The sequence below is a fragment of the Platichthys flesus genome, chromosome 12 (genome assembly GCF_949316205.1).
Source record: "Platichthys flesus chromosome 12, fPlaFle2.1, whole genome shotgun sequence".
Classification (NCBI taxonomy): domain Eukaryota; kingdom Metazoa; phylum Chordata; class Actinopteri; order Pleuronectiformes; family Pleuronectidae; genus Platichthys; species Platichthys flesus.
The window spans coordinates 22,744,189-22,755,773 of NC_084956.1; positions in this window are offsets into that span (position 1 = coordinate 22,744,189).

Genomic DNA, 11,585 nt, shown 5'->3' on the forward strand with positions numbered 1-11,585 from the left:
AAAGAAGGCGGGACCAAAGTAGGATAGTGGAGTAAGTTTGGTTGCGACAGGGTTGATGACGAAAGCACAGTCTGCCTCTCCATTGGAGGGAACACACCCACTCTGACAACATGACAGTGTAATAGACTATGTACTTTCACCTGCCAGGCTCTGGATCTCTGTGAGATACTTCCTTATGGATGAGACTAGGGTTGCCAACTCTCCGAAAAATAAATAAGGGACACCTCATTGGCAGGGCCGGCCGACCCCATTGCCTCCTCCCTTCCTGGAGTGGTGAATTCTTTTAGCCCCTTTTTTTGTGAGTGAATCGATTTTTTAACTATTTGACCCTGAATTGAATTAAATGAATATTTTTGAATGACATGAACACGAGGAAAACAAATTATTATCCACCAATACACTTTAATAATAAACAAAATTAACTGAATAAAATAAGAATCTTTCTTAAACAGACACCTGTCTTGCTTAACTTAAAACTATATACATTAATATAAAACAATAGAGAGAAAACAGAACATCCATCCTGAAATAGTGCATATTTTTAGTGCAATAACAAAAGTGCAAACAGAATGTCTGTAGAAAAATGTAAACATAATTGTGCCTCAAAGGCCATGACTGTACAGTTGTAGTAATACAGGAACAAAAAAAATCATGAACTCAACAGATGTGTGGTGATGATGTGCGCTGCAGGATGATGTCTGCCACGATGATGTGCGCCACAGGGTGATAGGCGGGGATGATGTACGCCGCAGGATGATGTGCGCCGCAGGATGATGTGCTCCGCAGGATGATGTGCGGTGATGATGTGCGAGGCAGGATGATGTGCGCCGCAGGACGATGTGCGCCCCAGGATGATGTGCGCCGCAGGATTATGTGCGCTGCACGATGATGTGCGCAGCAGGATGACGTGCGCTGCATGATGATGTGCGCTGCAAGATGATGTGCGCTGCACGATGATATGGGTGATGATGATATAGGCCGCGGGATGACGTGCGCCACACGATGATATGGGCTGCAGGATGAAGTGCGCCACAGGATGATGTGCCCCCAGGATGATGTGCAATGATGATTATATGTGCTGCAGGATGATGTGCGCTGCATGATGATGTGCGGTGATGATGTGTGCAGCATGATGAGGTGCGCTGCAAGACGATGTGCGCCCAAGGATGATGTGCGCCGATGATGTGCGGTGATGATGATATGAGCAGCAGGATAATGTGTGCCGCACGATGAGGTGCGTGGCAGGATGAAGTGCCACGCAGGATGATGTGCGGGGATGATGTGTGCTGCAGGATGATGTGCGCCACAGGATGATGATGTGCGCCACAGGATGATGTGCGCCGCATGATGATGTGCAGTGATGTGTGCCGCAGGATGATGTGCGCTGCACGATGATGTGCGCAGCAGAACAATGTGCGCTGCAAGATGATGTGCGCTGCACGATGATATGGGTGATAGGACGAAGTGCGCCACAGGACGTTGCGCACCCCACGATGATGCCCAGCGCAGGACGATGTGCGCCGATGTGCGCCCCAGGATGATATGCGCTGCAAGATGATTATGTGCGCTGCAGGATCATGTGCGCCGCAGGATCATTTGTGCACCGCAGGATCATGTGCACTGTTAAGTGGGGCGGCATTGCTATCTCTACGTCCAACCCTCCTCCTTTATCCGGGCTTGGGACCAGCAAAATGAGCCAAAAGAGACTGAACTCAATGACTCATGAGGTGCTGTCATTTGCCTGCACCTCGGCACACAAAACACACTGAGGACGGTGATGGTGTGTGCTGCAGGATTATGTGCGGAGCAGGATGAGGTGCACTGCAGGACGATATGCGCTGATTTGCGCCTAAGGATGATGTGCGCCGATGATGTGCGGTGATGATGATATGCCCTGCAGGATGATGTGCGCTGATGATGATATGCCCTGCAGGATGATGTGCGCTGCAGGATGATGTGCAGTGATTATGACTGCCCCACGATGATGTGCACCGCACAATGATGTGCGCCGCAGGATGATGTGCGCTGCACGATGAGGTGCGCCGCAGGACGATGTGCTCCATGATGAAGTGCGCCGTAGGACTATGTGCACGGATGTGTGCCCCAGGATGATGTGCGCGGCAGGATGATGTGCGCAGCAGGATGATGTGCGCTGCACGATGATGTGCGCAGCAGGATGACGTGCGCTGCATGATGATGTGCCCCGCATGACAATGTGCGCTGCAAGATGATGTGCGCTGCACGATGATATGGGTGATGATGATATAAGCTGCAGGATGACTTGCGCCACACGATGATGTGGGCTGCAGGATGAAGTGCGCCACAGGACGTTGCGCACCCCACGATGATGCCCAGCGCAGGACGATGTGCGCCGATGTGCGCCCCAGGATGATATGCGCTGCAAGATGATTATGTGCGCTGCAGGATCATGTGCGCCGCAGGATCTTTTGTGCACCGCAGGATCATGTGCACTGTTAAGTGGGGCGGCATTGCTATCTCTACGTCCAACCCTCCTCCTTTATCTGGGCTTGGGACCAGCAAAATGAGCCAAAAGAGACTGAATTCAATGACTCATGAGGTGCTGTCATTTGCCTGCACCTCGGCACACAAAACACACTGAGGACGGTGATGGTGTGTGCTGCAGGATTATGTGCGGAGCAGGATGAGGTGCACTGCAGGACGATATGCACTGATTTGCGCCTAAGGATGATGTGCGCCGATGATGTGCGGTGATGATGATATGCCCTGCAGGATGATGTGCGCTGATGATGATATGCCCTGCAGGATGATGTGCGCTGCAGGATGATGTGCAGTGATTATGACTGCCCCACGATGATGTGCACCGCACAATGATGTGCACACTGAGGACGATGCTCAGTCGTGCCAGTGACGGTGAAACCAAACTGCAAATAGCTCTCGTCATATTTGCAAATTGGCTTCTTCGCAACTGGCACATCGGTTGCTGGACTTTTACGAATCAGAAACTTGTCCATGGTTGTGTCTGTTTGCTGATACAGTGTGTGTGATGTTAATAAGGTTGTAATGCAACGTCGTGGTCTTGTGAGTGTGTTTGTATGTGTGGCTGGGAGCGACTTGCACACGAATAATGAATAAGGCTGTGTCTCTGAGCGAGTGAGCGGGGCTCACTCGCGTTTATAACGTATATAAAAAAATATTTATATACGTTTGGGGCATATTGTTAATGATATGTATGCTATGACATATTGTCAGTATATATTGTGTCTACAGGCTACTCTTGAAAATCAGGATTTGACGATTTGGTGACACAAATGTACCAGGTTTGATTTTTGAGCATTAATGTTTATTCTTGACACACAGGGATAAGGCCAACAAGTGCATCAATGGGGTTGAGAATTTGTCGCTTAAACATGTTTTCTTTTTTATTGTTGCCTCTCTTTGTCTTAAACACATACTCTAGCAAAATGAACATACTTGGCCTCTGAACTGTTAACGGTCAAATAAAACTAGCAATTTAAAATGTAAGACTTAGATAAAAACACCACACACTGTTGTGTGGGGAAATCTCAGGAGATAAACTGTCAGATATCCCTCAAACCAGCCAGTCTGAAACCAATAGTTATATATAGTTATGGATGAATAAGCAGATGATAAGGTGTTCCTAATAAAGTACTTGATGAGTGTAATCTGGCTTCTGGACAGTAAATGACCAAATAAACATCCTAGTATTTCACAAAATGTATCCTGTTTATACAAGTAGATATATGAAGACTTCAATATTGTCTGAGTGCCTGATTCAATTGTATTGCCACTCATCTCAAGCATGTGTAAGAGATTTATCGTCACCTTCATAAAATAATGATCTAAGTAATTTTTACAATTTTTTTTTTAATTTCCGAAATCATCTCCTCATGATGTTGGCCACCTCTGGTAAAATTGCCTTCATCCTCAGTTTAACAGATCATGGTATTCTACCCCTGTAGAATTACGGCCCATGTCAAGAGTGTGACTTAGGGTGTTTTGTTTTGTCTAAGACAAAAGACAATGTAACTTAGGCAATTTTTCAAGCTTTTTATTCTGGCGGCTGCATCAAATAGAACAAAAATTTACCTAAAATTTACGAAATCTTCTGCACCCGTGGGTGCATGCACACCACTTTGGGAATCCCTGATGTGGCTTAATACAAGTGACCACGATGCAATTAATGTTTTTCAGAATAATCACACATTTGTGACTGTACACCTCAAAGGGCTGAAATGTTTTTCCTTTCTGGTTGGAGATGGACTTGACAATTCAGACGCCGATCAGGCCTCATCCATTGAGAATGACAATGAGGCTGTCGAAGAGATGAAGCAGCATGTACCAAGACTGTTTCAGATGGAGCAGACAATACCTTAAACATTCCCGTTGATGTTGTTGAAGATGCCAAGCAGACACATCCACACCATGAAGAGGACATATCTGATGTTGATGATGTTGTAAGCGATCCAGACTCCTGTTGCAGAGCACACACAAATGGATTGTGACAGCATGCATAGTACTATAGTACGGATAACTTCACCACGAAAGACTAAGTCATCATACTCCAGACTGCAAGAATCAGGTCATCACCTTACCATGTGAAGGTGCTCAAGCATGATGAGTTCCTGAAAAGGAATAGATCTTACTTCATAAGCATCAGACCAGGCAAATAAGCTGGAGATCCGACTGTGAATCACTTGCGGGCTCTTCAGTTTAGCAATGAATGTTTCAAGCTGTCCTTCTCTGAGGACTCTGCATGGGAAGCACTGCCACAAAGGATACAGGGGCCAAATTGAGAATGTTTCCATGTGCTCTGCCAATCAAGGAGAGAAAGTTCCAGGACCTCCAGACAATGAAACACGTAATTCCAAGTAGAGTGTCATCACTTCTTTGACAATTTGCCACATTAATAGGCATCAGTCAAGCACCCAGCAAAGAAGAGCCGGAGGGAGAACTAAGGAGATGCACATGCCTCCTCAGCATTATGTTTAGTTAGTTTGTTAATTACGCTTTATTGTTGACAGAGTTTAAGGTTTAAAATTGCTTGTCACAAACGCATGTTCAATAATGTACCTAAGTCATTTATTCCTCTTATATTCCATAATTGACAGACATTGTTAGTTGAATGTCAATGGTCATGTACTGTCATAAACTTTTTGAGTGAAACTATTAATAAATATCATAAATTCAATATCTGAAAAACCTGAAAAAATTACTTGGGCCATGGCAAAAATATTGCAAGTTGTAACTTACTTTATAGGTGTCCAATATATCTCCTGCTCATCATGTGTGAGAATCCTCCCTGATTCTTTTTCTGCCATCCGCTGACTCCTGGTTACTGACCTTTGACCGCTCCTCAGTGTACACTGTGAGAGGTTGTGGTCTGGTGTTCACAGACAGCTGATGTTGTCATGTTGGTGCAGTCTCTTGTTAACAGGGTTCTTTCTGCCTCACTGATGTAGTGTTCACCACAGCTGTTACATACTCAGCTGTGGTTGAAAGCTCTGGACAAAACTACTAAATGGCCCATAAATTCAGATTATTTCATCAAACTGCTATTTCCAATGTCAAGAATGAACTTTCAACCATCAGCATGAATGAATGAAAAGAGTGAATGAATTTGAAACATATACATTGGTGTTCATCTAAGCTTGTAAAGTGTCCTGCTTCATCTGGCTCTGAGCTGTCTTCACTGAGCCTGATCATGGATAACTGCTATTATGAAACTGGTTATGTTAAATGGATGAGTTTTTCAATCCAGCTACAAGCATGTTAATTTAAGAAAGGTAGGGTTTTGAATTAGGACTGGATTAAGAAACAAACAAAACCAACATCATTCCAAACCAAAGTTTGAAATTATGTTAGTTTTGTAACAGTAAAATAGAATGAAAAGTCAGTGAAGTGGAAAAGATATATTAATACATCTTGATTGTTGGTCTAACTTGTCTACAGATCTTGGAAATCTGAGCACCCCTCTTGTATATTGTGTACCCCACACACTGCCTTCATGTTGGTTAATAAGTGAAACCTCTACAGTAAGAAATTATGGATGTAATGTGTTCTCCCCTTTCTACTCTTTAGTTTACACAACATAAATTAGGTTGTTAAAAATTTTTTCTGTAAGTGTAATTATTCACAAACACTTATTTATTGATCTTTTCCTAAAATGTCCAGTTGTTGCTCCAATTTACTCCATGGTAGACTGTATTGTGAAGTCTTATGTGATACACATTATAAAGTTAAATAGTAATGGCTGCCACATTAATGAACAAAGTGTTGTATTTATAATCAAGGGTGGTATCAACAGTATGTGGGTTAGTTTGTAACCCACATACATAGTGCAAATGCACGCTCAACATTTTCCACGGCACCACAGTTTTCTGCGCTATTAGGCCACAACAACACTTTTCTTATACAGTTGACATGCTCTTGCATATACATTAACAATGCAATGGTATGAATAATGTCATGTGGGAAACAAAAATGGGATCCCATGGACTTTACTAACAGTCTTAACAGCAACTGTCTAAGAAATCATTGCTAATAACCAGGACTTTGTCCTACACATCCACTGTATCTCTGTCCCCATCTGGCTACATAAAAAATTGCTGGATTCTGGTTGATTACATTTCCTTCATCCAAAATGGAAATATTTATGTAAGCTAGTGTCTTGGACAAGAGTTTGTTCATCATTAATAACAGACATGATAATAAGAGCAGTGCCATCACTTTAATTTTTGCCAGCTCATGTATCCAAAATGTTTAGATCAAAACAGTAGAGTTACATACCGCTGTGTCAGGCTTCGGTGAGTGATGCCTATATGTCATATTGAGTTACTGCTTTGCCTTGTTGTATAGATGTCCGTTGCAAAGATTTCAGCATTTTGTCTTCAAAAGAACATGCAAACAAAACCAAGACAACACAATATAGAGCCTGCTTTGTGTTGTGGAATACTTACGTCATATTTGTGAGTATGCGCTTGTTTGAAAGATGCAGATGTTATAAATTGATTCTTGTTTATAACAAGTTGCTCTAACATTCCATAGATAATTTTAAGCAGTGCTTAATGCATGATCATGGCCATTCAAATGTGTGCATGACATAAGATAATAATAACAATAATTTCCCTTTGCAGTTTCAAAGTGGGAGGGGCAATCAGTCCTGTTTATAGTGTTTCCCATTTAGCGTTAGCATCTATGTTTTTGAATCCTGTACGTTACTGACATTAAAACACAGGAATCCATTGATTGGATGTTTCTTGGCATCTTTAAAACATATAAACTTTTCTCCACTAGTTCAAGTACCATCGATTGACTTTTTATAAAAGAAAACAGATATTTTCTAAAACAATTGTTCTTTTGTGATCATTCAAGTGAAATAGTTTTACTGGTGAAACACAGGGCTGTAAACAAGATTGATGGAATATCAAGGTTGAGTCTACAAATCCCCTAGTTCAGCCTCTTCTAATATGTATTATTAGAGACACTTTTATTTATTTATTTAACTTATATCATTGATTCATTTAGTTACCTACAGCCAATTAGCCTAGCTTATCATACAGAATTAAAAGCTGGGGAAACAGTTTTGCACTGTCCAGTTAAACAAAATGCTTATTTAATCTGTAAATAAATAGCAATGTTAAGATGTATCATCTCGGGCTGCAGCTTTTATAAGCTGTAAGGGGAGAGAGGTTCCCAAGCCCTTATTTCCAGATCAGTCCAAATACAGATTATTAACATGAACACACACATCTAAATTGTGGTTCATTTTGAAGGTTACGTAACCACATACATGGTCCAACTACAACTTTCAATCATCTGAGAGCATAGATATTGTTGGTTGTTAGTTGTGTGACATAAGCAACATAGGTGAAAAAGCACATGTGTACATGTGATTAGAAAACCTCTACATAATGACATTTACCATTGTGAAAGTAGCACAAGCTTAACAAGTTTAACATGTGTCTTTACAAATGAAAACATCTGCAGAGTGAATGATGAATGAAAGGACCTTTCCCTGGCATTTCATCCTTACTACTAACGTGAGATAATAAATTATAAAATGATTTAATTCACCGTGCAGCTAAAATTCTCCCAACAGCTATGAGGAACTTTTAAGGTGGACTGATTTCTTGCATGTTACTCAATGCATGAGTTGATGTTATGTTGTGACTAAATCAGTAAGTCAGAAAAACGATTACACCTGCATTTGAGTTTACCTCATTTTCATACATAGTGTGTCCTGATGGTTGATTACGCAACCCTCTGAGTTCCAGCATCACCAGCACAGGTCATTGAAAGATGACGAATGTGGGCGGTATGTACAACAGCATAATAAGTGGGACTTGTATCTTCTTTGAATCAGTGTAACAGTAAGACAATTACACTCTACCTACATTTAAATCAAACCCCTTTACAGTAAAATTTCCAAGTTTCCTTTTCATAAAATAATTGGCAAAATATTTTATGTTCAGCATTTCAATAAATACTTTACCGATTAATGGCAGTCACTTCACTGAGAAGTCTACAGCCAGTGCTAATACTTCATTGAGGCTGAACACATTGGGGCTGTGAGCTTTACGTCAGCATGTCAACACAGACGATGCTAACCTTAAAATTTGCCATGAGTTATTGTATCATTTGATATTCACTTGATACTGGCATATAAGCCTATGTGAGTGGGTCCTGCGCTCCTGTGGCATGAAAGATGTTCAACACCGCATCCTACAAAATGTCATCTTAATTAGTCAAATTACATTTAGTCTTCCCCTCCATATATACCGAAGGACATTGCGTCTCCAATTAGTCCCATTAAACCAAAAGCTAGAATATCCTGGATACAGATGCTGCCCTCTTTTTGACATCATTCAGAGCCTGAGCCTGTGTGGTATGCAATCGGGGATGGATCTGCAAGAACGAGGTCCTGCTGATACAAGCAATCACTCCTTACAGATGAGTAAACCTAACAACCTGCCGCACTCCATGGCTATTTCAGTATTTTAAGCAAGAAATATTTTGAGGGAAAATACATGATGCAAGTTTTCTATGCACCTGAATCTCATTCATCTTTCCCTTCACTGTGAGAATGCAAGTTTTTGGTCCACACACACAGGCATAACAACAGCTGTTTGTTTTATTTCAATCCATGTGCAACTAAAAAAACATGTTGATGTTTTTGATGAGAGGCGACCAAAATATCTAGTGCCCTGTATAGAGTTTGAATAAAAATACAGCAGATTTCGGGTAAACACTCCACACCAACCCGCACACCAAAGCCTGTCAGGTTGCGTGGGAGAGTCCAGGTACGCAGAGCTAGAGGTGGGGCTGAGGCCGATGACTGTTTTGTTGTGACATCACAAGATGTCCGGACAATTTGTTCTAATGCACTGTTCTCCACACACAGCAGCCATGTGCAGTTAGAGCAATCACAAAGATTTTATTTTTGTGCGGCTCATGAAACATAACATTGTGGTTATGTGCTATGTGGCTTTGACCTTTGGGCCACTGGATGCCCCAGCATCAAATCATTGAATGACAAAAGTCTCTGCACTCTTCATTAGTGAGATTCCACTATTCTGCTTTAAAATCATTAGTGCGACACCTCTTCACCGTGTTGACAATGTGTCAGATAACTATAAAAAACCTGTAAATTAACTCCTGTGCTGTTTCCTTTGCCGTAATAGTCATGGTTGCCATGGTCCCACACCTAGCTCTGTTGAAAAAGCAGAAGCATCTTGAACTCTAAGGTGCATTCACAAGCCGCTAGCAAGGTAACCAGACCGATCAGTGAGCTCATTCACTCTCTTAACCCTGAACCTGGCTTGGCCAATCACAACCCTTTAATTACACATGGGCAGGTTTAAAGTGATTACTGACTGGATTGTGGCTGTGGTATTTAGATAAGAATAGATAAGATCAGATAAGACTTAATTAATCCTGAAGGAAGTGTGCGTGCCAGCTTGCTCTAACATGACAGTAACTGCACAATATGAAAAATAATAAAATATAGTGAATAAAACCATAAAGAATTTATTCTTAAAGTATAAGTGACAAAAACATTAAGGAGAACCAAGATGGCTACCATTGGAGAGTCCTGCGAATCCATTATGGATATTAACAAACTGGACAGTTGTTTTACGTTTCTGTCTCACTTCAGTTGAGTGGAGTGCTGTCTGTGGACACCTGTATTTCAAAGAAGCCAAAGTCCAAGTGCAGCTGTTCCCATCTGAGCATATTTCTCTGTCTTTGTTTTCAGACAAAATATAAATATGATATTGTCTCACAAATACTACCTGGTAGCCAAAGGACAAAATACATAATAAAATGATCAATCCCCAATACAAATATGATACAGTGACAGGTGTAAAAGGCAGAAAAATAGACTTGGATGGTAAAACTAGTCTTTGGTGGTATAACAGGTGTACAGCACAGATGTGTGTAAAAAGCTGGACTGGTTAAAGTTATCAGACATGAGATATGACAACTGAAAAGCCCTCTGTGTAGACTCGCCATCAAGCCCTTCTCAAGAACAGACACAGATGTTCACATGCTTCTGTGTATACAATCAGATGGGTATCTCTCTCCACACATGTGCACTAGAAAACATGATGGTGACCTGGCAGCAGTGAGAAGTAAAATAAAATTAATCAACAAAATGAAATAGTGTATATCAAGGATGTGGGATCCAAAGCATACACAAGATGAACCAAACTATAGTGTCCAGTTTGCTCGCTGGATCCTGCTCAGCTAAAGCGCTCCAGACACTCTTAAATCTTGGGCTGCATTTTGACGTTCCCTTAACTCCTTCCCTCCTAATCGTCATCTCACCATCACAGGTATAGGCTACAAGCAGATTAAATATAAAGAGCATTATTTATAACTACTGCAGTCTGTCATCTTGACTTTTTGACTTTGAATGCACCATCCCCTTCCTAATCTAGTGCTTAGCGCCTCCTGAAACCTTCCAGTGGTGTTTAGGCCATGAGGATCCTTTTGGTCCGAGCATACTGGAGAGGAAACGCGACTGCAGCTCATGTAAGGGATTTCCCATGGTCAATATTGCACAAACCTGTGTGATCCATCCCTCAGTTAATCACTTTATGAGTGATCACAGGATAAAACCAAACCGAATGAAGGTGTGTTTCAGTCGGGGGATAGGCCTGCCTCCGTGGCAGCTGAGAGGGAGCTATCAGCAAAGCCTGAGTTAATAGAAACACAGCAAACTGTCAATATATACAATATAAAAAACACCCTACCAACCCCATTAATATTCATAAATTAGCAGAGTGCCTTGATGTAGCCAACCTCCACTAACAATTTAAAGGAACAGCAGCAGCTACAAATTGTACTGTTTTTTGTAAAGATTCATACTTTCCTATTCACTTTAAGCATATAACATAAAGGGTCAGAGCAATGGTCATTAGTGTTTTATAAATTTGAGTAAAATTAATTTATCAGACTAATACAATTTTTACATGCAAGCTGAAATATATCAAACATCTGTGTAACCCTAAGTGAAAGCAGTGCAGGTAACATAATAAAGAGCTTCACTGTGGAGGCTCGAGAGGGAAAGATGTGTGTGTGTG